The 25,563-nt window shown below is 43.7% G+C and overlaps 1 protein-coding gene and 1 pseudogene across 1 annotated transcript in view; both read right to left on the bottom strand.

Moving 5' to 3' along the window:
• PRMT8 (protein arginine methyltransferase 8) overlaps positions 1-25,563 on the bottom strand; it is a 199,807-nt gene that overhangs the window by 134,609 nt on the left and 39,635 nt on the right. The window lies entirely within an intron of this gene.
• On the bottom strand, positions 17,200-24,170 carry LOC126006942 (hsc70-interacting protein-like; annotated as a pseudogene).

Below are 25,563 nucleotides of genomic sequence, written 5' to 3'. Positions count from 1 at the left end.
AGAGCCAGGTGGATTCTAGGACATGGCTTTATTATCTTCAGTTTATCAAGGAGACCAGACCCCCTGGACTTTTGAAAACTGTAGTTGATAGATACAACTTTTATGTGATAGAATAGCTGTGGGCTTTGTTTGGTTCAGAGCTTTTGAGGAGGCTTCAGCTTAGATCAAGTTAACTTGATCCACTAAAATATAACCAACCAGAAGAGATGGAAGTTTGAATCTATGAGAGCCCTGTCTGTGTTTTCTGCAACACCTCTGAATTTCAGTCAATAAAAAAAAAAGTACCAACTAATTTTTGACTGAATTTCAGTCAATAAAACTTCCAGCAAAGGGCCAAATTCGGGTTGTCAAAGACTGTCTGACAGGTTCAGCTCTATCTCCTTCCCACTCTTTCTATCTGGGTGAAAAGACTTGAGACTCTGGCTGGAGGGCATTAACAGCCTTTAAGAGATGTGGAGAAGTTAAGTGACCCATACAAGTTCACACAGTCAACCCAGAGTCCAGGCCCAAACTCAAACTCAGGCCAACACGAGGCCAGATGAGGAATCTGGGCCAAAGCACTGGCTTCCTAGTTGATTTCCACACTCGCTGTTGCCCCAGCCATGAGAAGGAAAAAGAAACTTAGGGTTTCCCCTATCAGAGCTACCCACAACCTCCCACACCGCAGGCTTATTCCGTCACAGAAAGTCAGAGCTCAGAGGAGCTAGATCCACATCCACCCCCATGCCTATCCCCCACCCCTATCCAAGCTACTTCTTAACAGATGAGACCACTGAGGCCTAGAGAAGAAAAGGTGGATCCATTATTCAGAGACCAGCATGTTTAAACATGCTTAAACAGACTTAGACATCCAGAGCACGGGGAGAAAGGACAGTGCCTTATAGTACCCCCTACTGAGCAGCTAGGTCATTTCTGTTTCTCGTTTCTGCACTCATCTTGTCTGAAAGTCTCTCCACCCTGGGGTGGGCCTGTATGTGTCTCCCTTTAGATCAAGGAGTCTTAAGTATTTTCACAGTGAGAATGTACATGGACTATGAAGTGTCTCAGACACTCTCCATCACAGAGTAGAATTATTATAAACACCTTCTAACCCATGAGCTCAGTTCTCTGTGCGAAATAGAGAGAGGCAGAGAGGGCAGAAGGCAGGAGGAAGGCCACGTCAAACTCTGCTGGTCCCTTTGACATGTTGTGATCCTAATCATCCCACTCTGTCCTGCCAGCCACCCAGGTAATTTTCTTCAAAGTTCACTCTCAACATAGGCATTCCAAATCTTAGGGGAGTAAAGTTCACATGTCTTTTCCTGCTCTGTCTTCGTCTGCAAAATCAAGTCATTTAACCTAGCTCAGATGCCATGGTTAAGACCTCAGGCTTTAGTATTCAGGCCAGAGCTAGAGTCCAGCAAGGAAAGGTATTGACCCCTCTTATAGAGGAGTCCAGCCTGAATGGAATATCCAACTGCACAAATGGTCCTCTGAGTCCATCAGTGTTAATTCCAAACAGTCAGGAATCTAGTGAGTAAAGTGGTGCTTTGCTGTGGTTCCCTGAGTACTAAAAACAGCACAGAACTTGGGGTGGAAATCCTGGGCACCACTAGCAAACAAACCCCAAAGAGACCCTAATGATGATTAAGTCCAGCAGAGAGATCAGCTCCAGAATCTCAACTATTTTTTCGATATGGCCCCAAGAACAGAGTCTTGCCTGCAGAAAGCCCTGGCTAAGGCAGCTTGGAAGAGGTCTATCTAACTAGCTTCCAGGCCAATGGCTCAGGGCCTACTCTTCACTCACCCATCCCAGCTTAGGATCTCAGTCATCTTAGTTCCCTTTCTCCCCTGTTCCTCTGACCCTCACTCCCCTTTGCCCCCCCTTCTCTTCCTCCCCACATCCACTTTTTCTTTCTCCTTGTTCTCAGTAGCATTTCTAAGAAAAGAATGACTCCCAAGATAAAAAAAAAATTATACATTCTTCTTGATCCCATTATATCCAAGGCCACTCAATCTGCTTTGAATACCCACCATTGCCTCCTCTGACACTCAGTCTATCTGCAGAATAATGGGTCTAGTCGAATAGTTGTGCTTCTGCCCTCCTAAGTGCCCAACCTGCTCTTCCCTTCTACCCAAATACAGATTTGGGGGGTGAGGGGAGGTGAGAGCTACCTTTTTCTGAAAGAAACCCTAAAGAGCATTTGGTCTCATTTGATCTCTCCATTCCCTGACCTCAAAGAGTCTAGTATCAGAGAGGTGTAATACTTTCCAATAAGCAGATGAGTACATGCTTGGGAAAATTACATATCTTCTCCTCCTTTATGCTTAGAGTCAGCTACTACTGAAAACAGAACTTCTTAAGTGTGTGTGTTTGTGTGTGTGCGTGTTTTTCTCAAATGCACATAAACAAAGCTCAAATGAGACGGCACGTTGAAGAAAAGTGTGACACTTTTATTTTTAGGATTTATTTTTTGTGTGAGCCAGCCAGCTAAAGAGTAAGAAACACATTCCATCAGGAGCTGAGAAACTGGTAGAGACACTCTGTGGCTTACCACCATCAAGCTCTTTTGAACCAGAATTTAGGGCTGGGGAAACAAAAGAAACCTCTGTGCCTGTATAATTTTGTTCCCTTCCTTTATTGCTTTAAATAGGCAAGATGTGGTTTGCATTTCTTTCCCTGTTAACTCTTAGTTTTGTGTTTTTGAACAAAAATAACTTGCCATGAGTTCATATTGCTTTTGAAAGTGTGGTTGAAGGACCGCCTTCCCCATACATTCAGCTCAGGCAGAAGGTGGGGTGGCGTACTTCCCAGACTCCCAGATCCCACGTCTTCAGTACCTAAAGTCGTAGTTGCTGGATTTTCTATACTTCCATAGGAAAGCCCCAACACTGCCAGGATCAGTTTACACAATTTCTCTGCAGAGAAAGTGGACCCATTAGGCCGGGGTATGAAACTTCTGAGGCAAGGCAACTCTCTTCACAGCTTGCATCGCTTTGTACCGGTTATTCTTCCTCTAAATAATTCACTGACCTCGTCTTGCAAGACAGAGGCATTTTTTTTCTAGAGCACAATTGAACAACTCATATGGGCCTTCCTAGACACATGAATTGGCAGGGCTGAGGTGTTAAAAATCCCATGTTTTCTGCAACCCCTTGCGACAGCAACTTTCTGCTAGAGTTGGAGGAGCATCCAACTACTTACTTAGCAATGCAGAGAGAAAGCAACTATAACCTTTCTTGATAATTTAACATCTTCAGTCCAGAGAAAAGCTTCCCTCAAAGTTCCAGACAGAAGGGTCCATGGGTTTATCAACCACATCACTGTTCATCAGCCACAACTTTCAGCCTGAAGCTAGGAATTGGACATCTCAGGTCCTATGGTTTCAGCCATCAAGTTTCCCTTTCAGAATCAGAAGTGTCTGTGTTTCTATCTCCAGCCTCCCAGATGGCTCTGATTTTACCATTACTAACCCCCAAACCATGAATCCTTCTACTCATTTCAACAGATGCTCACTCTCTGGGAACTTCCCACCCCTCACCTCCCTCCAATCAGTACTAATCCCTAAATTTGTGCAGTGATTAATGTTTTCCCTGTCTTTCCCATCTGCCTACAGCTCTGTTACAAGCTTTCAGGGGAAAAGACCAGCCAGTTCTATCACACCCAGTGTGTCTTTCCAAAGCTGGCTTTTAAAAACACTCGAAGGTGTTTTTTTTTTTTTTTTTCAGTTGGACTGCTTTTTGTTGTGGTTCTTTAATGTGGATCACCAATCCTCCCTCGTTTCTCTGTGTACACTTTCCTTCTTTCTTGTTCCTATCAGCAGGAGTTCCTAGGATCTGCCCTGCCAATGCATAATGGAATATATCATGGGAAAATGTCTGATGAAATAAATGAACCCAACTCTCTCTGTCAGAAACTTGGGTTGTGTATGAGGAAACTTCTTGCTCTCATGTAGGAGAGATGCTGGGTTACAAGGAGACTTATATACAGTAAGGGCGCGCTTCTGTCCAATAGAAAGCAGGACAGTTGGTAGCTTCAGTTAATTCAGTTGGTGAGGCCAGTAGCTCTGAGGTTGAACTGGGGAGGCTGGGGGATGGGCTTTTAAAGGAGCAAGTTGGCCTAGATTCAAGAGCTCAGTTTATGTGTCCAAGAAAATAATATAACAAAAAACTTTTTTTATTATTTTAACAAATAACGCCAAAGCCTCTTGTTAGTCTTTGGCTTTCATACCCTTCCCAAAAACTTGAGCCTGGGTGCTAAGTGGCTCAACTTTTCCACAGTCCAGGTTTTCTGGAAGTAAAGCAATAACTGAAATAGGGGGAAGATAAAAGCTTATAGACATTGCCTTGAGCTATCTGCAAAAAATTAAAAGAAACCTTTGTTGGAATTCAGTTAAGGATTTGTGAATTGGACCTAGTTACTAGCTCAATAAATGACAGGGGAGGTGCTTAATGAATGTTTGCTGAAGCCTGAAAACCACCTTCCCCATAATGAAAGGTTCAGTATCCTTGGGCCACAACCTGCTAGGAAAATTTCCAGCCTAGGAGTCCTAGGACTGGAGGCATATCTTAGCGAGACTGAAATGTAAGGATTGGCCCTCCTTTCCTGGCCCTCAGTTCCAAAAAGATGCTTTTAAAAAAAGACTTTTTATACTTTGCCATTTTGAAATTAAATGAAAACCTGCCTTTCCTACCCCACTCCCACTGTCCCAGGAGAAGAGAATGGGGGTCAGTTTGGGGTCTGAAATTGAGAAACCCCAAGTTTGAGTCCTCTTACTACCTGTGACATTTTGGACAAATTACTTAACCTCTTTAACCCTCAAATTTCTTCAGTCTATAATATGGGAAAACATCAAGTACTTAATAGAGTGTCAGAGATCTAGTTAGTATTCAATAAATTCTGCTTTTTCTTATTTTTTTGGTTTTTGGGCCACACTTGGAGACACCCAGGTTACTCCTGGCTATACTCAGAAATCGTCCCTGGCTTGAGGGGTACCATATGGATTGGATGGGGAGATGGAACTGCGGTCCATCCTAGGCTAACATGGGCAAGCCTTACCGCTTGCGACACCACTCCAGACCCAATAAATGTTTCTTTTTCTTACTCCCTACACCTCATTCCGCCATTCTCTTCCTATTGGTTCTCTTTCATAGTTTCTAAAGAAAGCATTGGCCTGAAAGGCAAGGGTGCAGAGTGATCAGGAAAATGAGATCATTTGGAACAAACCAGAAGTGTTGTACAAGGATGAGTGTCCAAGCAGTGAATAGCCTGGTCCTTTGAAAAGCACAACTAGAAGCTGCTGAGAACTGGAGTCACACAGAGATTTCTAAGAAATTACAATTGTGTGGATTCCCACATTTGACCTGTCAAAGGTGGACGTGAAGCTGGTTTGAAAAATAGCCCCAAAAATGATCTCCAATGGCACCCAGATACTATTGAATAATTAGCCAAGTGGCCCCAGAAAGGTTTGAAATGGGTTCAGAGTTCAAGCCTCTGAAATTTTCATTACATTTATAGTGTAATGGAAATATAATGGAATACAATTCAAATATAATTTGAATGGAGATTATCATAGGAACATTCTTCAATGTTGCCACTGGATCCCATGCAAGAACGAAAGTTGCCTCCATAGTTCAGACAGCGATAAATATTATGCCCTCTGTCCTTTCACTAACTGCTCTAGAGGTGGAAAATGGAGGCCGAGGGAGAGCTCACATACACCAGTCAGGGTGCTCATCTTCTCCTCAATTTAGACCATCCAGGTCATTTTCAAGAGACTTTCCTCTTCAAAGGTTCTTCTGATCTTGGTCACCAATACAGGTGTGAGAGCACAGTGCAAATAAAGGCAGCTAAAGAAAGATTCCAGGAAGCACTTGTGCTTTGGTAGGGAGTTGCTGGGGGAAGACCTCAGACCATGGTGGCCTGTAGAATTCATACAGTTGTTCTCACATGCACAAGGCAAGGAAATTGGAGGCCTTGGCAGTGTCTGTTGGCTTGGACTCAAGCCAGATAAGTAGGTAAATAACATAGCTTCACTAGTCCCTAGGAGCAGGGGAGAGAGTTGAGGAGATGTGAGGAAGAATATTGGGAGATATGCTTTTTTAACTTCACCCCCAGAAGCAACAGGGAAGGGCAGCTGAGAGCTCCAGTCTAGAGCTAGGCAGGCCAAATAGTAAATGTTTGGGAGCTTTCTACAGATGCTCTTCATTTTTCTAATGAGTCAGATGAGGCTCAAATGATCTAAAGTGTTGTTCTGTTTTCTGGAAGAGTTTAGGAAGCAAGTGGGTCTCTACAAGAAGAGAAGCTGAAAGAGCGGACCCCACTCTCAGCTCACCAAGAGACATGAGCAATAAATAATAAGCACTGCTTGTGCCATTGATGCCCATGGCCACAGCCATTGGAGATTCCCAACAGCAAGGGAGGTGAAAGAAACTGAATGGCAAGGGAGGCAGTCATATTCAAGTGAAGCCTACTGAGCGCATTGGCAAATAAACCAGACACTGAGCTACTCCCCAGAGTCTTGGGAACCCCCTTTTCTAAGCTCTCCCACAGCAATTGTCCAGAGCTAACCCTGAAATCAGGGAGAAATGCTTCCCTCCACCAACTGGCCCCTAGGATTCAGGGCACTGCTCCCACCCACCCCCTCACACACACATACCCCAAAGCATGGGAAAAGCCCATCAGAGCACTCAAAACTAGATACTGGGCTTATTACTTGACAAATGCTGGGTGGCTGAGGGGGGACAGGGTGTGTCTTAAGTCATTAGGGATAGCATGGTCAAGGAAGATTGTGTTAAAGGGAGTGCAGGCACTTGGAAAAAAGCTAATATGGAAAAGTTTTGTCTGAATTTCTGGTGAGCCCAGAGGCTGAGCTCAAAATTGTAGTCCTAGTACTGTTTGTAGTTTCAGTTTTGCATCCCAAAGGATGGGCACAGGATAGAAGGTCTCATATTATGGCTGTTGTGCCATGCCTGGTTTCTTAAAGGTTGGGATACCTGCCAGCTCTAACAGTGTGCTTTTTGTCACCCATTTTGAGAATTAGATGGTCTCAATGGATTCCCAAAGCTGGCACAATGCGATTGCATTCATTTGCATGTCCTTGCTGCCTCTCTTCTGACTAACTGGATCACAGAACCATGAGGAAAATCACTGGACCCTTTGCTTTAGCTGCATCTTCTAAACAAGGGAACTGAGGCCAAGCCTGAGTATTTGGGAATTAAATGAAATGCAGTTGAGCTGGCAGCAGAGGCAAGGGCATGGGGCCTGTGTCCTTGGAAGGTTCTGATTTCTTTCCCACATGAACTCCCCATGTGGACTTGAATAACTTTTTCTTTCTTCGTTTCTGTGTTAAGTTTTATAGATCACTCCTTTCTGTAGCTATTGTTCACTGATCTCCAACAACTTTTCAACTCTATGTGGTGTGGAAATCGTCTATTGGGGGGCAGTCTTTATTTTTTTATGCAATAAGCATGAACTCAAGATCAAGGTATCTGGAGAATCCACACAAAAAGTCTGGTAACATTGAGGTTGTGCTTTACTAACCTGGCAGAAATGAGGCAAAGTTTCTAAACCTATTGGCTGAACTCCCATATCACTCCCAAGCTGTCATGATCTGTCTCTGAATCCAATGGGTCTACCAATTCTACACATTGGAGTTAGGGGAATTGGGGAGAGCCCCTAGAGAACACAGTCAAGTCTGAGGATTGAGATACCAGGTGCATCTTGTCTTAAGAGACTGTTCTCATGCCTTAAAGAGAAAAGAGGAGAACATTTTGTGTCCTAATGCTAGGGATGACCCAGATACACCTGAGGCCCTGTTTTGTGTTTATTGCCCTACATGTTTTAGAGTCAGAAATCCTCAGCTCCCCCTCTAGCTACATTACTTCATGAGGGTCAAAGTCCAAGTCAGAAATCACAGTCTTATTTTTAGAGGCCTTAGAAGATAGAGTTTATAGCTTCTGTTCTATTGTCTCTGACAACATTCTCCCTCCCTCCCTCCTTCCTGTTGTTTTCCCCCCACATCCCTATTTAATCCTGACTGGAGGGAGAAGAGATGGCGGGAATACTGCTTGTTGTCCTCCTCCCAAGATCACTTTCTAACTCTTCACTCACTCAACCTTTTTTGGGTTTGGCTTCCTATCATACATTCTTAGGCTTATCTCCCCATCATTCATGAGGTGGGTGGGGCTGTGAAGGGAAGATGGTAGGAGACTTGGGGACCACTGGGTTTACCAGATCCATCACTCACTCCAGATTTTGAATGGATGACAGTATGTCATGAGTTTCTATCCTGAAAGAGTTTACATGTGTGTAGGTGTGAGAGAGATTGTGGAAGTTTGGGTGAGGGTGAAGGACTTGTCTTAAAAGACTATATAAAACTATATATAGGGTGGATGTGTATTTTGTTTCTCTTCATCCTCACTGCACTCTGAAGTATGGGTGAGGCAACAATCTGAAGATTCCTTAGATTCTCATAGGACTGTGATCTAGAGAGAGTTCAGGAACATTGTATCCTTGAGGGTAGGCAGAGGTGCAAATATATAACTATATTTGCAATAACTAAAATGGGATCTAGAAAGACAATGGCATCAGGAGATAGCAGGTGGCTGTGGTTTGCTAAGGGATAGCCTTGGCAAGAGTGGTCCCATCTTTGGTGTTTAGGCAGATTGTGGTGGTAACAAGGTGCACCCCACCCAGACTAGCTTTAGCTTAGGAAATACAACACTGGAGGAGAAAAGTGCTGAGTCTCCCCACCTCCCATCACCAGACCCCTCAACTCCAAGTCCTTGATTCATCTCCAAGCTTACTAGTCAACACCTGGAGCACCCCTGGCCTCATGAGGGGCCTTGTAGGGGGGGGCAAAGTCAAAAGGCAGCAGGACCTAGAGAGAAGTTGTCACTGCTTGGCACCCCTCAAAGCTGGAATTAGTCATGTCTGAGGGAGTGGTTTCACTCTACTGGGGAATAAGTCACCCCTCAAATGAAAGATCTCCATTCAGTGAGAACCATCCTAGGAGGATTCTGGAATGGGAGCTCTTGGGAAGCAAGGGTGCAGCAAAGGACACCTTTTTTCCATTCGTCCACCTTGGCAGGGAGACCCTTAGGGTTTAGGGCAGGATTTCAGCATTCAGGATTTCACCTCTATGACCAACATGTTCCAGGTAACAAATAGCTCCACCATCTACCAAAAAAACTTTAGGAGATGGAAGTAGAAGAAGGAGCTCTCGCACCGCAAAATGATGGGGGCTGCAGGGTTAAGAGCTATCAGCTAAATGGGCCTGGCCTGAGCTGGTAGAGAAATATGGGTTTTCCCATTCTCCATCTCCCCAACACTACAAGCCCTCTTTTTTGGGGGGAGGGCACACCCGGTGTCTCTCTAGGGTTACCCTGGCTATGTGCTCAGAAATCGCTCCTGGCTTGGGGGGACCATATGGGACGCTGGGGGATGGAACCATGGTCTGCCCTAGGCTAGCACTTGCAAGGCAGACACCTTACCTCTAGCGCCACTGCTCCGGCCCCTATAAGCCCTCTTGAGCCAAGATTTGTCCCTTTGCTTTTTTGGAAATGACTTTTACATTTGCTAAGCAGGGAAGATTTCCACCATCTCCAGAGAGGGAGAGGGAACTCTATGATCCCAATTCGAATAGGACAAGAGACACAGGTCCAGCAACAACTCCAATGCAAGAAATAATCCAAACACAATTGGGATGGAACTGCCAGCCAGAAACTCACACTGCAATCTGCTTACCCACAAGTCAGTTGCTCTAACACGTGGAACCATGAGCCAAGATGGCAGTTTCTCCTCCAGGCGGCCTGCGTAGCCTTCATTAAATTAAACAAAGCCCACCCCCATAGGAAGGGGGAAAAGCTAGATGAGGTGGCAATGAGGAAAAACATCTTTTTAACAGGAAAACCTAAGAAATACCAATGCAAAGTCCTCTACCAACATCTCATCACCACCTAGCTCTGTGCTCCCAGATACAATTCCCCACAAGCAGCATTTCTTTATGGAACAAGCCTTTCCCTCACTACCTCCTAGACCTTTCCAAAAGGAAACTCAAGGGGTGCAGGGAAGCCCTAGAGGTCACATTCTGAGAACCAGCCTGGCGTTTTTTTCTAAGTCACAACATGAAGCAGGGTCTAGGAGTCCCTCTGAGGGAGCCTGCTTGAAGGCTGCCATGTTGCTCCTCTCAGTATTTTCTCCCAGAAGAAAAAAAAACCAACAACCCCATCTCTGTATATTTGGGTTTTTCTCCTAGTGTTTGTTCTACAGCAAAATAATTTATAAATGCCCCCCAAATATGGTTTCCCTTTAGTGACCATGCCTAACTCCTTCCTTAGGAGTTGGGCCCACTCCATCAGCTATCTTCCCTTCCCTGTTCTTCTCCAGTGGGCCGCCTAGTTTTCCTTCTGTGCTCATTCACAGCTCCTCCAAAGCAACCCAAGAGGTGAATGAGAACATGGCTGGAAATAAAAGGTTTATCAGAAAAGAGCCAGTGACCCAGGTGGTGAGCTGAGAGAGAGGAACTTAATTCCCCAAGAATTTGCCCCAATAAGGTGACTGAACATCATGGTCCCCAGAGTGAGTTGGGCAGCCTTTAGACTAGGTTTCCTGCTCATCTTCCTCCATGGCCTTCGAAAAATCCACATGCAAAACCAGTACAAAAAGCCACAGGGAATGAAACAGAAGGAGGGGATCACCTTGAGAGACTCACCCTCAAGCTCAGACCAAGCGTCCAAGGACACAAAAAGTGTGGCTAGCAGGAAAGTTCTCCAGAGTTCCAATAAGCATATCTGATATCTGATATGGATATCTGAAAGGAAAATTTATTTTGGGGCCACACCCAGCAGCACTCAGGGATTTTTCCTGGCTTTGTGCTCAGAAATTGCCTCTGGCAGGTTTGGGAGACCTTTTGGCATGCCAGGGATCAAACCTGGATGCATCCCAGGTCAGCCATATTCAAGGCCAACACTGTGCTATGGCTCCAACCCCATCTGAAAGGAAATTAACCCAAATCCTTAACTGGGTTCTAGCAAGGGATAGGACAATATATCCCCTTTGTTCATTATTGGTTCTTGTACAGCCATGGAGAATTGGACAAATGCAGCCTTCGAGACCACCCTATACCTGGATAGAAATTATAGCAAATGTGCTATTTGTAGGCCAAGGACGTGGGTGCTTTGAATAGTATGAGAAAAGTTAAGATATTGGACCAAGTGGTGACAGCAGGTAAGTTGCTTGTGGCGAACCCAGCTCCTCTTAGCACTACCAGAAGTGATACCTTAGCACAGAAACACAAGTAAGCCCTGAGGCTAGTCACCACAATCACTAAGAACCACCATCCAAAGTCATAATGTTTAAGCTAAAATTGAGAGTGAAATTGAGATGAGATTGTTACAAAAATATGGAGGGGGCAACCCCTGGCTTTAAAAGTATGGCTAGTCAAATTGGGAGGGCGAGGAAAATGCACATGATCAGATGGAACAAAGCCATGCAGATGGACAAAGAAGAAATTCAGTTTTTGTTTTTGTTTTTTTGTTTGTTTGTTTTTTCGAAAAATTGAGTGGCCAGCTTCCATGGAAAACAGTGACCAGGAAAATAATATGGTTGGATTTTGCTCTCTGGAAATAAGAATTTCAGTGTGGAAAACTGGAAGAAAGCATCAGGGCATCAGGGTGAGGGGATTTGCCATGTTAGAAGCAGCTGGGGTATTCATCTGGCCAAGAAATTAAGGTGGCTCTGGCCAGAGTGGAAGTATGTTTCAGAGGTCTTAACCTCAAGGCAATACTGGAGGTTAAGAGGCAGGGATGGGGAGCAGTAGGGCAGTTCAAGAATTTAGGTAGGACCTCTTGGTTTGGGTGTAAGCACCATAGTCAGGGCCTCTCAGTTGAAGGAGTTTTTTCTGTTTTCCATAAACCTTTCAGAGATGAGCTTTGATCATGGAGGGGTTTTGCCCAGCATCTTTGGTACCATTTTATCTTTGGAGTTTGAATCTACCAGGAGGCTCAACTGTGGTGTTCCCAGATGATGTTTCTCTGCATCGCACCAAGGTCCGTGAAGCCATGGCTTTGTCCCTGGTCCATTCATTCATTCATTTGTTCATTCATTTATTTATGTCACACATTCAAGTGACTGTCCCAGGATGGCTGCGCAATCCTCCCTCTTAAGCTTCAGAGTCCTAACTGGGGGCATGGAAAGAGAACTGAGCAAGAAGATATTTCTTGCTTTAAAAAACAAACAAACAAACAAAACAAAAAGAAACCACCTTTTTTCATCCAAACAGGCCAAAATAAAGTGGGTGGGAAGTCCCCATATATTGTCACTGAAACTATTGAACTTGGGATGAATTTGGGATTGAATTTGGGAAGATGCAAATTCATCTTCTAAACCTCAAAGAACTTGACAGTGCTTGAAAATAAGAAAGATTTCATGCTCCATCATCTTGCAATTTCAGAAAAAACAAAAACAGGTCAAACAACTGTTTTTTATTTTGTTATCACCACTGCAGAATCTCCAAACTTTTAAGGAGCCCAAGACCCCAAAGTCACATGGATCCTTAAAAAAGAAAAAGATTGACAGCCAAAACACAAAATAACAAAGTCTCTGGAAGAGAGCAAATGGACCAAAAATATTCAGGGTAAGGGCCAGAGTGGTGGCACAAGTCGTAGGGCATTTGAATTGCATGCAGCTAACCTAGGGTGGACTACTGTTCCATCTCCTGGTGTCCCAGTTGGTTCCCCAAGCCTGGAGCCATTTTTGAGCACAAAACATCACTGGGTGGGTATGACCCAAAAACCAAAAAAAAAAAAAAAAAAAAAAAGTTCAGGCACCTGGTATTGGGGCATGAACCGGACAATCTAACATCTAGCCAACTAAACACAGGAATGAGTGGGAAAGCCCCCCAAAAAAAACCAAATAAAGTCTAAAGCCAAAATAAAAGCAAAACTAACCATTAGGAGAGCAGAGCAGTAAAAGGAGTACAAAGACTGTTTCAGAACACAAAAAACTCTGAAAGCTTGAGAAATTCATCCAAGAGCCTGGACTTGGCCTGGCTAGGCAAAGAGACAGAAAATGACAGCTCAGAGCTTGCATTTGGGGACAAAGCAAGACCCGTAATGAGCTAAATCCTGTCCTGGGAGAATCTCAGGAGGGTGTAACTGGCTTGATATCTCTGTTAGCAGTTGGCCTTGCTTTCTTTCGGAATCTCTGGGGATGACAAGAGATGGCCTTTCCCCCCTGATTTCTGCACCAGTTTTACAAATGCACAACCACTGAATGCCTGGGCCCTTCAAGGAGACACAATCTTGCCAACTGTCAAGATGAGCAGAGTTGGAGTCTGAGGATTTGGTCCCCAGGACTGCCAGCACATACTTTTCACACAGGAACATAAATTCATGCCTGGTGCTGGGGTCCCCCAAGTAGCCCCAAAAACAAGTAGATGTACTCACAACCCCCTGAAACCAAAACAACAAGAACAAAGAAAGCAAAAGGAAGAGCAAAGAATCAACACAGTGAATAAGGTGCTTGATTCTTGAAGTCCAATCTGGGGCAAGGTGGGGTATGTTGTTCATATCTCATATCTTCCCACCTTGCCACTTGAGGTGGGCTGAGTTCAGAAAAGAGCCCTGATTAGTAACCCCATATCTGTCATCATTCTGTTTTGAAGGTCCTGGACACTGAGTGGCCCTTCTCCCTATTAGGAATCTGGCCAGTTGGAGACCGAGAAGGCCAAGAATTTCCTAGAAGTAGCCACCTACTTCACAAAAATGGGGTTTCTTTTTCTCAGGTTTTCAATGAGGGAGGGAAGGCCGATTTTTGGTATATCTAGATCTTCAGTAAAACTCAAGTCAGGGGCCAGAGTGATAGCACAGCGGTAGGGCATTTGACTTGCAAGCAGCCAATCCAGGACAGAGCTGGTTCAATCCCTGATGTCCCATATGGTCCCACTAGCTAGTAGCAATTTCTGAGTGCATTGCAGCACTGGGTGTGACCCAAAAACCAAAACAAAACAAAACAAATCTTGAATCAGTGAAAGATCTTCTGTCCAAAAGACCAAGGACATTGCCTGATGGGGCTCTGGCTGTAGTGAAATGTAAGATCCCCAAGTTTGGTCCTATAATGGAACAGCTCATTGTGACTGATGGCCCAGATTCATCCAGTTCTGTGCACAGATCAGCTGGCTAACAGCGAGTTGTGTTACTCAAACCAAGCATGAAGACTCCAATAGCTTGACAGGCAGGAACCAGGAATCTTCAAGGAGGGAGTCAAAGGAAGTGAGAGAAGTAGGGGAAGAAAAGGCAATGGGGCTTTTTGGAACATGATCTGTCCAGACAGGTCATGCCTGGAAGTCAAAGCTGAAGAAGGCAGAAACCAGTGCCAAGATGAGCCATTGGTGTCTCCAGAAAGGTAGCAGGAGGAAAACCAGCAAGAAAGGATTTAAAAAGAAAGACAGAAAGAAAAGAAAGACTTTGAAGGAAAACCGAGAAAAGCATGTTTTGGAGGCAAGGTCAGCTTCTGTCTCTGGATGTGAAGGAAGGATTTTGATGGGCTATTGAGCACCTCAGGAAGCTCAAATAAAGCAGAGAGTCCCCATGGTGAGAGGTTGTGGATCTGAGAAAGGGGGTACTGCACCTGTAGTTCTACTCCAGCTGACTTGAGTGATTGTGTGTATGTTTGATAATCCATGGGGGGGGGGGGTTGGGATTGTCCCTGCTCCTGCCCTCAGGCCATACAGGGCCCCCCACCTCTCTCCTCCCTGCAGAACTCACCTCTAGGCAGATTACCCTCTTGCTGCTGCTCTTGTATTTATTCAGGACCCTGTCTTTCAGTGATTAAAGGTTATTGGTCTAGTGGTAAATGAGGGGCGTGTGTTAAAGGGCCCCACCCTCTTGGAACAGTACCTCCCTAGAAGCAGGCCTGGCCCAGGCTTTGTGGTTTCTCTCTCTCATACACCCCCTCTCCAAAGGCCAGCTCTTTCCAGGGTTCCAGTCCCCAAATGAGTGATATTCTATCAACAGGGTCACAATCCTACTAAAATGACATGCAAATACTTTTGTTTCTCAAAAAAGTATTGAATTATACACGTATAGCACATTAGCTTTAGCTTGAAAAAAAATTTTTTTATATTTTGGGGCCACCTTGATAGTCCTTCTGGCATATTCCTGGTTCTGTGCCTAGGAATCACCATTGGTGGGCTCAGGGGTGTCAGGGCTCAAACCGAGGTAGACTATTATTGCAAGGCAAAGGCCTTCCCCGACCCTGTGTTATGTTCTCTAGTCCTAGAATAGCTTTTCATTGGCAATTAGGCTATTGCTTCAGTAGTATCTTTATTAAAGAGTTACATATTTCAGGGTTATGTTTTTTTTAAGAAACTAGAGATTGCTTAAGTAGTTCCCATTATATTATACTTTCTAGAAAATGAAAGTAGTCAATTTTCATCTAATGATTCATTTTACTATTCCCTAAAAATATAAAGAGCCTCTCCAAGCTATTCAGTGAGAGACAGCTGAAATAAGGAAGATCTCTTTCCTCTTAACATTCCATGGTTTTTGTTCTTTTGTTAAGGTGGGAAATTATTTGTCTCAGTAAACTGTCATTGTTCCCTTAAACATTAAAGTGAGATGATAGGTCCCGGCATGTTCCCCAAATGCTGCTTCCTGCAGTTTTGACCTGTTGCTGCTCAGATCCCAGAAAAATAGTCTCCAACCCAACAAAGCACCTTAATATTTTTTTTAAAAAAGCCAAATAGGGGCTAGAGTAATAACTCAGTGTGGGGTGTTTGCCTTGCATGCGGCTGACTGAAGACAAACCTGGGCTCAATCCCTGGAGTCCCATATGGCCCCCCAAACCAGGCACAACTTCTGAGAGCATAAAGAGGAATAATCTCTGAGCCTTACTGGATGTGGCCCAAAAAACAAAAGCAAACAAATAAAAATCAAATATACATATTTTTGACGAATAAAACACTTAAGTACTTATGTACCAGTGTGTTCATTTGAAAGCAAGGACAAAATAACATTTTATAGTCGGTCATGCTGGAATTGTTAAATTTTTAATATATATATATTTATTTTTTTTTTAATTGTTTGGAACCATGCTCAAGGCTTACTCCTGGCTCTCCCCAGGGATACCTCCTGAATATGTGAGAGACTGACCTGGAGTTGTCTGCATGCTAGGCAAGTGCTTAAACCCTTATGCTATCTCTCTAGGCCCCAGTATTCTCCTTTACCATTGATAAATGTGGTTTATTGCAAAAATAAAGGTAATAATAAAGAATTTGATGCTGAGTCCAGAAGGACAGTATTTGCATGCAGATAGCCAACAAAGGTTCAATCCTTGGCACCACCAGTTGTCAGCCATAAATCAAAAAATATCTATAAATGTCATGGGGTCAGCAAAGCAAATAGAGAGGTTAAAGAGCTATCCTTGCATGTCACAGAACACTTCTATCCTGACTCCCCCTATTGGGACCCCTGAGCACAATGAGATTTGTTAAGTTCCACCTTATTTTACCTAAAACAAAGACCACCCCTGATTCCTTCAAGTATGTTTGCTTACAACTTGGATTTACCCCAAAACAGAGATTGCCTTGTTTGTAAACCTGAGTGGGATTGGCTCAGGATAGCCTGAACTATCTGTCCTTACTCTATCCTTACTCCCCCATTGGGGGTGGTCTCTGTACTCAATAAAAAACAATTCTGGCAGGAAGCTTGCTGCAGATATGAGGTGGAAGATGCCAGACTCTTATATGTTTCACCCTCAGCCTGGCTGCCTCAGGCCAGCCCAGCCTGGAAAAGGGAGGGCTTAGTTTTGTTTTGTTTTGGTTTTTGGTTATTTTTTTTTTTCCCTTTCAAAGGCCCAAATTTGAAAGTGACTTTGTTCCTGCAGGGAACAGAAACTCTCTGGAAAGTGTTTGAAGGCTACTAATTGTCAGAACAAATGGGAGGATAATGTGGGGCCTGAGGAAAGCTAAGATAGTCTTGAGGAGTTGGAGGTGAATCTGGCACCTGAGTGGACCCTCCCCTTTGTCCCAAACAGTGACACTTTTTACTGTATAGGTAGGAAAAGGGGGACACTGGGAAGCCATTACCTTCATGCCCAAGTCACCAGGCAGCCCAGGCTTTTAGGCCTGAGTCACCACAAGTGTGAACTCTCCCACTTGATCTGGCCCATCCAACTCTGACCCCCTCTCCCTATTCTCGCCTCCTCCAACCAGGGCATCAGCGACTTTTCTTGGGGGCCCAGTGGCCTGTGGCCACAGGGTGCTTCATCTCAGAGTTTGCTAGAGGCCAAGTGTCACCAACTTACTATCCCCGTTACCCCCTTCCCTGATACTCCCTCCTTGTCCAGCTTGGACATGGAAAGATTCTTAGGACTAAGGGTGAAGGGATGTAGTGTCCCCACTGGCCAGATTGCATATTTGGGGTGAGAGTAACAGGACCAAGGTGCATCTCTACTTCCTACACCCAAAACCCTGTAGAATGCATAAAGCGGGGGTTTTGGTGTGTATGTTGGGCTGGGGGAGACTAAGAGCCCCTTTGTTTCTCAGCACTACCCTATACCCTTTTTTTAAGACTGAAAAATCCCTCCTGCCCAGATATGCCTCTCAATGTGAGAGATTGCCCTGAGCAAAGACAGGGGACCCCACGGGTGGGGCACAGGGGAAATCTTAGCCCCTAGCCACTCCAGGAGTGATTGCTGAGCACAGAACACAGAGTAAGCCCTGAGCACTGCTAGATATGACTCTAAAACAAATAAAATGTGATCATCTGTTGGAACAAGCTCTTGAAGAGAAAGGCCACAAAATTACAAATGCTGGGGCTGGAAAGATAGCACAGTGGTAGGGCATTTGCCTCGAAAGCAGCCAACCTGGGACGAACACAGATTTAATTTTTGGCATCTCAGAAGGTTCTCCGAACCTGCCAGGAGCAATTTCTGAGCACAAAGCCAGGAGCACTGCCTGGTGTGACCAAAATAAACCCTCAACCCCCGCCCCCCCAGAAAAGAGTTCACAAATGTTCCCACCAAGATCTAAGAACACCAACTGGTCTTATTGAAATGAGGAGACAGAGATCTCTGCGGGAATGGGAATGACAGTGGGAAGGCAGAGCTCCCCAAGAGGGCACAGGGTGCTAATGCTTTCTCTCCTCTATAATGCAGAGAGGCAGAATTTTGTCCTCAAGGAGCAGCTCCTGTGGAAGGTTCGACCTCTGTGCCTACCAAGACCTAAGCCTCTTCCCCTTTTCCATCCTTTTGTGTGTCAAAAAGGGACTGTCATGGTGGCCTCCAAGTGGCCCAGGATGGAGGAACCTCAGTGTGTTAGAGACTCTGTCGGATTTGGGGTACAATCTGTTTCACAGGAGGAAGGACTTGGGGTTCTTTTGCTATCAGTTCGGTAAATTAGCATTTTTGCTGGAGATAGGACAAATTAGGGTCTCTCTGTGCCTAAACTCCATGCAAGGGGTTATCGTCTGTTCCTATCACGATTCCCCATCCTACAAACACACACACACACACACACACACACACACACACACACACACACACACACACATACACACACCTACCTCACTACCACCACACTTGATTTTCTGGGGAGTTCTTTCTATCACCCAATAGCTCAGACTTTCGTCCTTGCAAGAAGTCAAAACACCAGTGCCACAGCAGAATAGTTGGAAGCCTTGTGGCTTTATGGGTTTTATGATGTAAATGTGTGTGGCTTTGAATAGCTTTTGCTCCCTAATTTCATATGGCTTAGGGTAATGTTAAAATTAGACTATCCTGGAAACAGCAGTGGGGCCAGGTGGCCTAGAAACCTTGTTAGAGAACAAGGAGAATATTGGGATCCTTTGAACTGTTTGCATGGGGATAATCTACAAAGGGCTTGTTAATCAGCAGAATCTGAGCTTTCCCCACTCTGGTGTCTCCTCTTAGCCCTCAGGGGACCCAGTAGAGTCAAAGTCAGGGGTGGGGGTATCTTTAGAATATCCCAGGGTCAATCTTCTCTTTCTTCAGTAACATTCTTAGTTCTTCCACTATCCACCAATGATTTTCAGGACTGGTTTCCTTTGTTAATGCCGGAATACTAGGGTCATAAGATACATGTATTTCATCAAGTTCTCCTGTCACCATAGCTGGTTTTCTGTCTTTTTGTTCCCTCCCCTGTTTGAAATCATATTTTATTTTTAACATATCTAGAAATAGCCACTAATTAAATGCTTATTTTAAGCGGAAGCTTTGGTTTTTCTTCATATAGCTTCATTAACACAAGAACGTAACACTTTCAGATTAGATCGTGGAGACTTTCATAAAGGTTCTATAAAAATGAAGAATATGAAAATGTGTTTATTCTCCATTTGTAGAACTTAAAATTCTAAACACAAACAGACACGTTTTCAGGAGCTCATTCAGTAGACCATGATTTTGACCCATTTATGGCCATATCTATAGCTACCGTGTCCAATATACATAATGTACAGTTTAAATCAAGTAAGGAAGACAGAAGCAACTGCTCTTGCGGTATTCACAGCACACAATGGAAATTATGAAAAAGTAAAATATCGCAACAAAAGGTACATGAGCAAGCTCAAAGTTTCTATGCTGAGAATTTTTAAAGGATTTAGAACTCATGGTCAATTTGCATACAGCCTTTTCTCATGTGGACAATAAATGAATTTGTATGTGCTAGTGAATAGCAATGGGTTAGGACCTGAACCATTTTTCTTATAATTTCAGAAATGTATTTCATAATTTTATTTCTTCCATCATTGATTCTTTAAATAAGCAGAGGCTCTTAATCCTTTGAAATTGCTTTGAGACACAAACTAAATTTTAAGAAAGCCAGAATCAAACAGTTCCTAGTAAAATGCCTGTCTTTAAGCATTTATTATTTGAAGTAAATGTATAATAGAAACCAGAGAAATAGTTAGTTGTAGGGCATTTGACTTGCACATGGCCAACCCAAAATGGACCAGGGTTCAATCCCCGGCATTCCACAAGGTCCCTGAGTCTGCCAGAAGCAATTTCTGAGTGCAGAACAAGGAGTAAGCCCTGAGCACTGCTGGGCGTGGCTCAAAAACTAAAATAAAATTATTCCATCCCCAAATACAGGTTAACAAGCAGTGGGACTGCTGCACATGACATGGACGTTAGTCCCTCCCCAGATCCTACTGCAATACTGGTAGTTCCTAAAGAGTTGCTGAAAAGAAAATTTAACACAGCACTTCAAAAGATAAATTAAAAGACCTTAGCAATCATATAGCTACTCAACATTTCTCTATTTAATTGTTTTAGTTATCCCTAGCTGCTAAGCTTTTATTTCACCAAACTGAGCACAAAAAAAAAAAAAAAAAAAAAATATATATATATATATATATATATATATATATATATATATATATATATATATATATATATATATATTGGTTTTTGGGCCACACCCGGCGGTGCTCAGGGGTTACTCCTGGCTGTCTGCTCAGAAACAGCTCCTGGCAGGCACGAGGGACCATATGGGACACTGGGGTTCGAACCAACCACCTTTGGTTCTGGATCAGCTGCTTGCAAGGCAAACACCGCTGTGCTGTCTCCCCGGGCATGCAAAAAATATTTTTTTAAATTAAAAAGATCCAAAATGATTAGAGAGAGAAATACAGAAATTATCACATTCTTTTAATAGGACTTAAAGATTTTTTTAAATTAAATTGGAAACTATTTGAAATGTATAGTTCCTAGTAGAAAAACATTATCTGAATATCTTAAAGGGCAAACCACTGTAAGCTATTACAGCTGCTTATAGGGTAGAGAGCTAAGGATTCTTTTCAAAGTGCCCCATCTTTCTTCACAAGGTCAGATATTTGTTTTTGTTTTGTTTTGTTTTGTTTTGGACCACACCCAGTGTGGTGGTTACTTAGGGGTTACTCCTGGTTCTGCACTCAGAAGTCACTCCTGACAGGTTCAGGGAACCATATGGGATGCCGGGGATGGAACCTAGGTCCTTCCCGGGTCAGCCATATGCAATGCAAAGCAATAGTCCTAACGCTGTGCTACCACTCTGCCCTTGCCCTTTTTTTTTACTTTTTTCTATTTTTTCCCCCTCTTTCCTTTTCCTTTCTTTGTTTGCTTTTGGACCATACCTAGTGATGCCCAGGGGTTACTCCTGGCTCTGAGCATAGAAATTACTCCAGTAATCTCAAGGATTCATATAGGATGCCAGGATCAACCATGTGCAAAGCAAATGCCCTATCTGCTGTGCTATCACTCAGGCCCCTGCTCTGATATTTGGAAATATCTGCTAGATTCTGTTCCATATCCTGAAAGGCCACCAGAACTTCTGAATCCTGCATGGCAGCAAGAACCTCTGGATCACTGAGAATTTCACAGAGTCCAGGCATTCCTCCATTCCAGCCATTCCTCTAGCAAAAGCACCAGGTGATCCTCCAGGAAAGTCACCTGGAAAAGAGCCATTCTGAGAGCCCCTTTGTGGTCTGGCTTCTTCCATCATGTTCCATCATGTTCCTCAAGAGCCTTCATTTTTTTGTATTATTTTTAATAGATTTATTTAAGAAAATGCATCATAGTTGACATAACTAATCACAATACATATGTTTCAGAATGACAGAAAGAGAAGTTATCAAAAAATATAAATAAAACAGAAAATCTAAAAAACAGGGGCCAGAGCAAATAGCACAGAGGTAAGGCATTTGCCTAACATGCCTGGTTTGAATCCCAGCATCTCATATGATCTCCGAGCCTGCCAGGGGTGATAACTGAATACAGAGCCAGGAGTAACCCCTTTGTGCTGCCGGTTGTGGCCCCCCCAAAAAAAGATTAAAATAAATTAAAATAAAATAAGAATTGGAAAAAGAAAAGGAGAATTTATTAGCATTAGAATTTATTAGAATTTATATTCGTGAAAATTATTGTATCACCAATGAAGTTGTCGATACAAAGCAGAAGCCTTAGCAAGCTTTTTTTTTAAGATAGTAGATTTACTAAAAAAAAGAAAAGTGTGTGTGTGTGTGTGTGTGTGTGTGTGGCAGTTGTTGTTTGCACAGGCACAGCAAAATATGGGAGAAATTGATAGGAAAACCTTTGGCCTAAAAACAGGGAGACCTCACCCCTGAAGTATTTTGGTATAAGACCAACTTTAGGCCCACTAGGTTGTCCAACCCCTTAGACACTCTCCGTGGTCCCAGTAACAATTCTTCACCATCACAGTTGTTGCTGTTGGGTTTCTGTAGTTAGAGATCCTGGTTTCTGTGCAGGTCCTATGTCAAAGGCTGCTGGTATAGTGTCTTCTGGTTTCACTTCACCATTAGGTAGCATTGCCAAGTAGCCTGCCCTAAAAGCAGACTGTTGTTGTTCCTAGGTTGTCAAGGTGTCATAAGTACCATCTTTGGAGTAAGTCAGTGCCATGGCAGAAGTGGAGCTTCCTTGTTAAGAGTTCTTATTCCTGGTGATGGTGTAAGAAACCATGTTTCTTTCCACAGATTGTGTCCAAGATTCAGAGGTGAATGGTCAATGTCTGATCAACTGAAGTCTGAGCCAAGTCACTCTGTCAGGTGTTCAAGGTATAAAATCTCAATGCAGTATAAAATTTATGTGTTCCTATCTCTATTAGATCAGAACTTGCTTGCATATGTATTCTTTTCCCTTTTTAATGTGCCTATGCAAAAAGGAACAATGCCACAAGGTATTACTGGTGCATGTGGGGCTCAAAGTATCAAGACCAACAATCCCCATCACCTTTTTCTTACATGGCCTCTCAACAAAAACTTGTCTACTAGAATTCCAAACTAAATGGATCCTGAGAATGGGGAAATTGCTGCTACATGGGAAGATATACACTCACAGTTATGCCTATTAAAGGAATGTAACTAAAGAGATATTCAAAAGAGATCTATACGTCCCCAGCTTCAACATGTGAGTTGGCTTTATGGAGTCTAGAGAAGATGGCTCCCAGCAGTCACATATCAGGGAGTATCTTCAAGCAGGGGACATCTCAGCCACGAAATCTGGTAACCTACAAAAGTTCACTGTAGAGGGAAGTGAAGGAAGAGAGGCCGCCAAAAGCAAATCAATAGCTACTGAATGTCGATTTATTCTCATGCTGAGAATCTATCTTTTCACTTTGAGGGCTGGTTGGCATCTGGCTGGGGTGGGAGAATGTTCTGCTTTGTGGGGAGTTAAGCACATGGACTATTATCCAGCAGGTCTTGGGCATTCCGTTTCCTTTTCTAGAAGCAATCTATAATTATGAGCATTATGGTATCATGGTAAACTAAGTACAGTTGAAGTCCTGGCATGGCTGTCCCATATCCCTGCTGTGGGGTTTAGTTCAGGGGGCCTGTCGGCTGGCACCCTCCCACCCCCTGCAAAGTCATTCCAGTTACCTGTTGCATGAAGGAACTGTTGTGTCCCTGGTCTCTGGGAGTCTGCCCTCAGGAGCCTTCTTAACCTTTTCTAATCTTTCTTTGATCTTTCCCTCTTCATGTTTTTGTTCACATTTTCTCCAAGGTTGTGCAATTTTCTGGGTTCTGGCTGGACTGCTTCTAGCATGGTACTAACATCATCATCATAATCCAGTTTACATGCCAGCACAAGATCATGGGCTACTTTTTCCCAATGGCCCAAAAGTCTGTGGGCTTTCCCTCTCCACTTACAAAGGTTGAGGCAAGTCAGAATTACTTTTCAATATCTCTGTCACATTATCCGAGAGCATCATCTGACTTCTATAACTTGATAAACTTGGCATAAAGAATAACCAGGTGAGGACTCAGCCTGATGGCCTCTGTGAGTAAGTTGTTGTCTTTTGCTAGTCCATCATTATTCAGAGCATCCATGGCTGCCACCTTCTTCTCATCTGCTTGATCCATCATCTCCTCAGTGATCTTTACACCTTCTATTCTCATTTCTTGAGGGGCTTCAGAATGTGGGTCAATCACACCCTCACTGTGAATTTCCAGATCACTGTCTTCTCCAGAAAATGCTTCTGCAACTGTCTTTTCTTCACCTAGTAGTCCCTGTCAACTTTTCCTTTCTTTGTATTTTCCTCTGATTTCATTTTTATTTATTTTAATCCACCCCCATGCTTTCCAGCCACTCCTACAGGAAGTGCATCTCTTCGGTGTGTGGTCCTGCTTATATACATTCTCACAAAAGCCCTAAGTTTGTTCATTTTGCGGGGGTCCATGACTCGCAGGTGGCTGGGGGGACTCCATTCAAGGCCTGGGCTTGGGAACTGAGCTTGGCATGACCCATTCGAGAGGGGCTTCTGCCACAAGCCCGAACATACTGGTAGCTGATTTTCTGCTATACAGAGTGCAAGATCCCCCCTTCCCATTTTCCTTTCATTCTCACTCCTGTCTCTCACCCAGGTATCCTTGCACTGAAAGAGCCCTAACTTCTTGGTGGATGTATGTGTGTGTCTTTAGACACAAGAAGGTTCATGGTTATGCAGCTCCCCCAACCCCATCAACTTGATACTCTATTTCAGATCTTTTGTTTGTTTGTTTGGGGGCAACATGTAGTAGCACTCGGAGGTTACTCCTAGCTCTGTGCTCAGTTATTGCCCCTGGTAGGCTTGGGGACCATAGAGATGCTGGGGTTTGAATGGGTCCATCCCAGGTCTGCTGCATGCAAGGCAAATGCCCTACCACTGTGCTATGGCTTTGGCCCTGTCTTTCAGATCTTAACCACTTCACCTATTTCTGGCTTCTGAACTGGCATCACTCTACCCACCTACCATATTGTGGCTCTTCCAATTACTAGTTGTGTGACCTTGGAAAAATTACTAACAGGGTCTGTACCTCCTATTAAATAAATAAATAATAAATAAATAAGAAAGCGAGGGCTTCCTAGAGTGGGTTGAAAGGGTTCAATGAGAACTCTGAAACTGGCTGGGCTCACAGTAAGTACTCCCCCAAAATGCTAGCAAAAAACTTCATTTCCTGGCAAGCGGCTGTGCCAATCAGAGAAGGCTTGCCTGTGTGTCCTTTTGAGATTTTCCTTGCATGTTCTGGGGACTCTATTCAGGAGAGGAATAGCTGAACCGTGGAGTGGACAGAGTCACTTAGCAAACAGCAGAGGACACTCCAGAATGGCAATCCAGGGTTCCATCTGCAGGTTCCCCACATTCTTTGCTTCCCCACATCCTGTCCAATACATGGTAGTAACTTCCTGTGAAAGGCAGTGATTGAAAGTAATGGGTGGCATTATCATGTTTTGTTCAATGGCTTTCTTTGATCACCAAAGAGGTCGAGTGTCTCCTCTGTCAACCTCCCGTGACTTCATAACCTGAGCTAATTTTCTAAAAGTAGAAGAAAAATTTTTTTCTTTTATTTTTTTGGTATTATGACAGTCCTGGGAGAGTTTAGAAATTAATCCTTTGTCATATTTTGTGGCAAATATGAAGTCTGTCAATAAACTCACTTTTTCTAGGATGTCGTGCACTGAACAGAAACTCTTTACATAATCACTTCCCTTTTTCTCCATGATGGATCAGAGAGATGGTGCAGTGGGTACGTAAGGCATGACGTGCCTGGCATTTAGTAGATAAGGGGTACAGTCCTTGACATCACATAGGT

The sequence above is a fragment of the Suncus etruscus genome, chromosome 4 (genome assembly GCF_024139225.1).
Source record: "Suncus etruscus isolate mSunEtr1 chromosome 4, mSunEtr1.pri.cur, whole genome shotgun sequence".
In the NCBI taxonomy this organism is placed as follows: domain Eukaryota; kingdom Metazoa; phylum Chordata; class Mammalia; order Eulipotyphla; family Soricidae; genus Suncus; species Suncus etruscus.
This window is presented reverse-complemented; position numbering and strand designations above follow the sequence as displayed.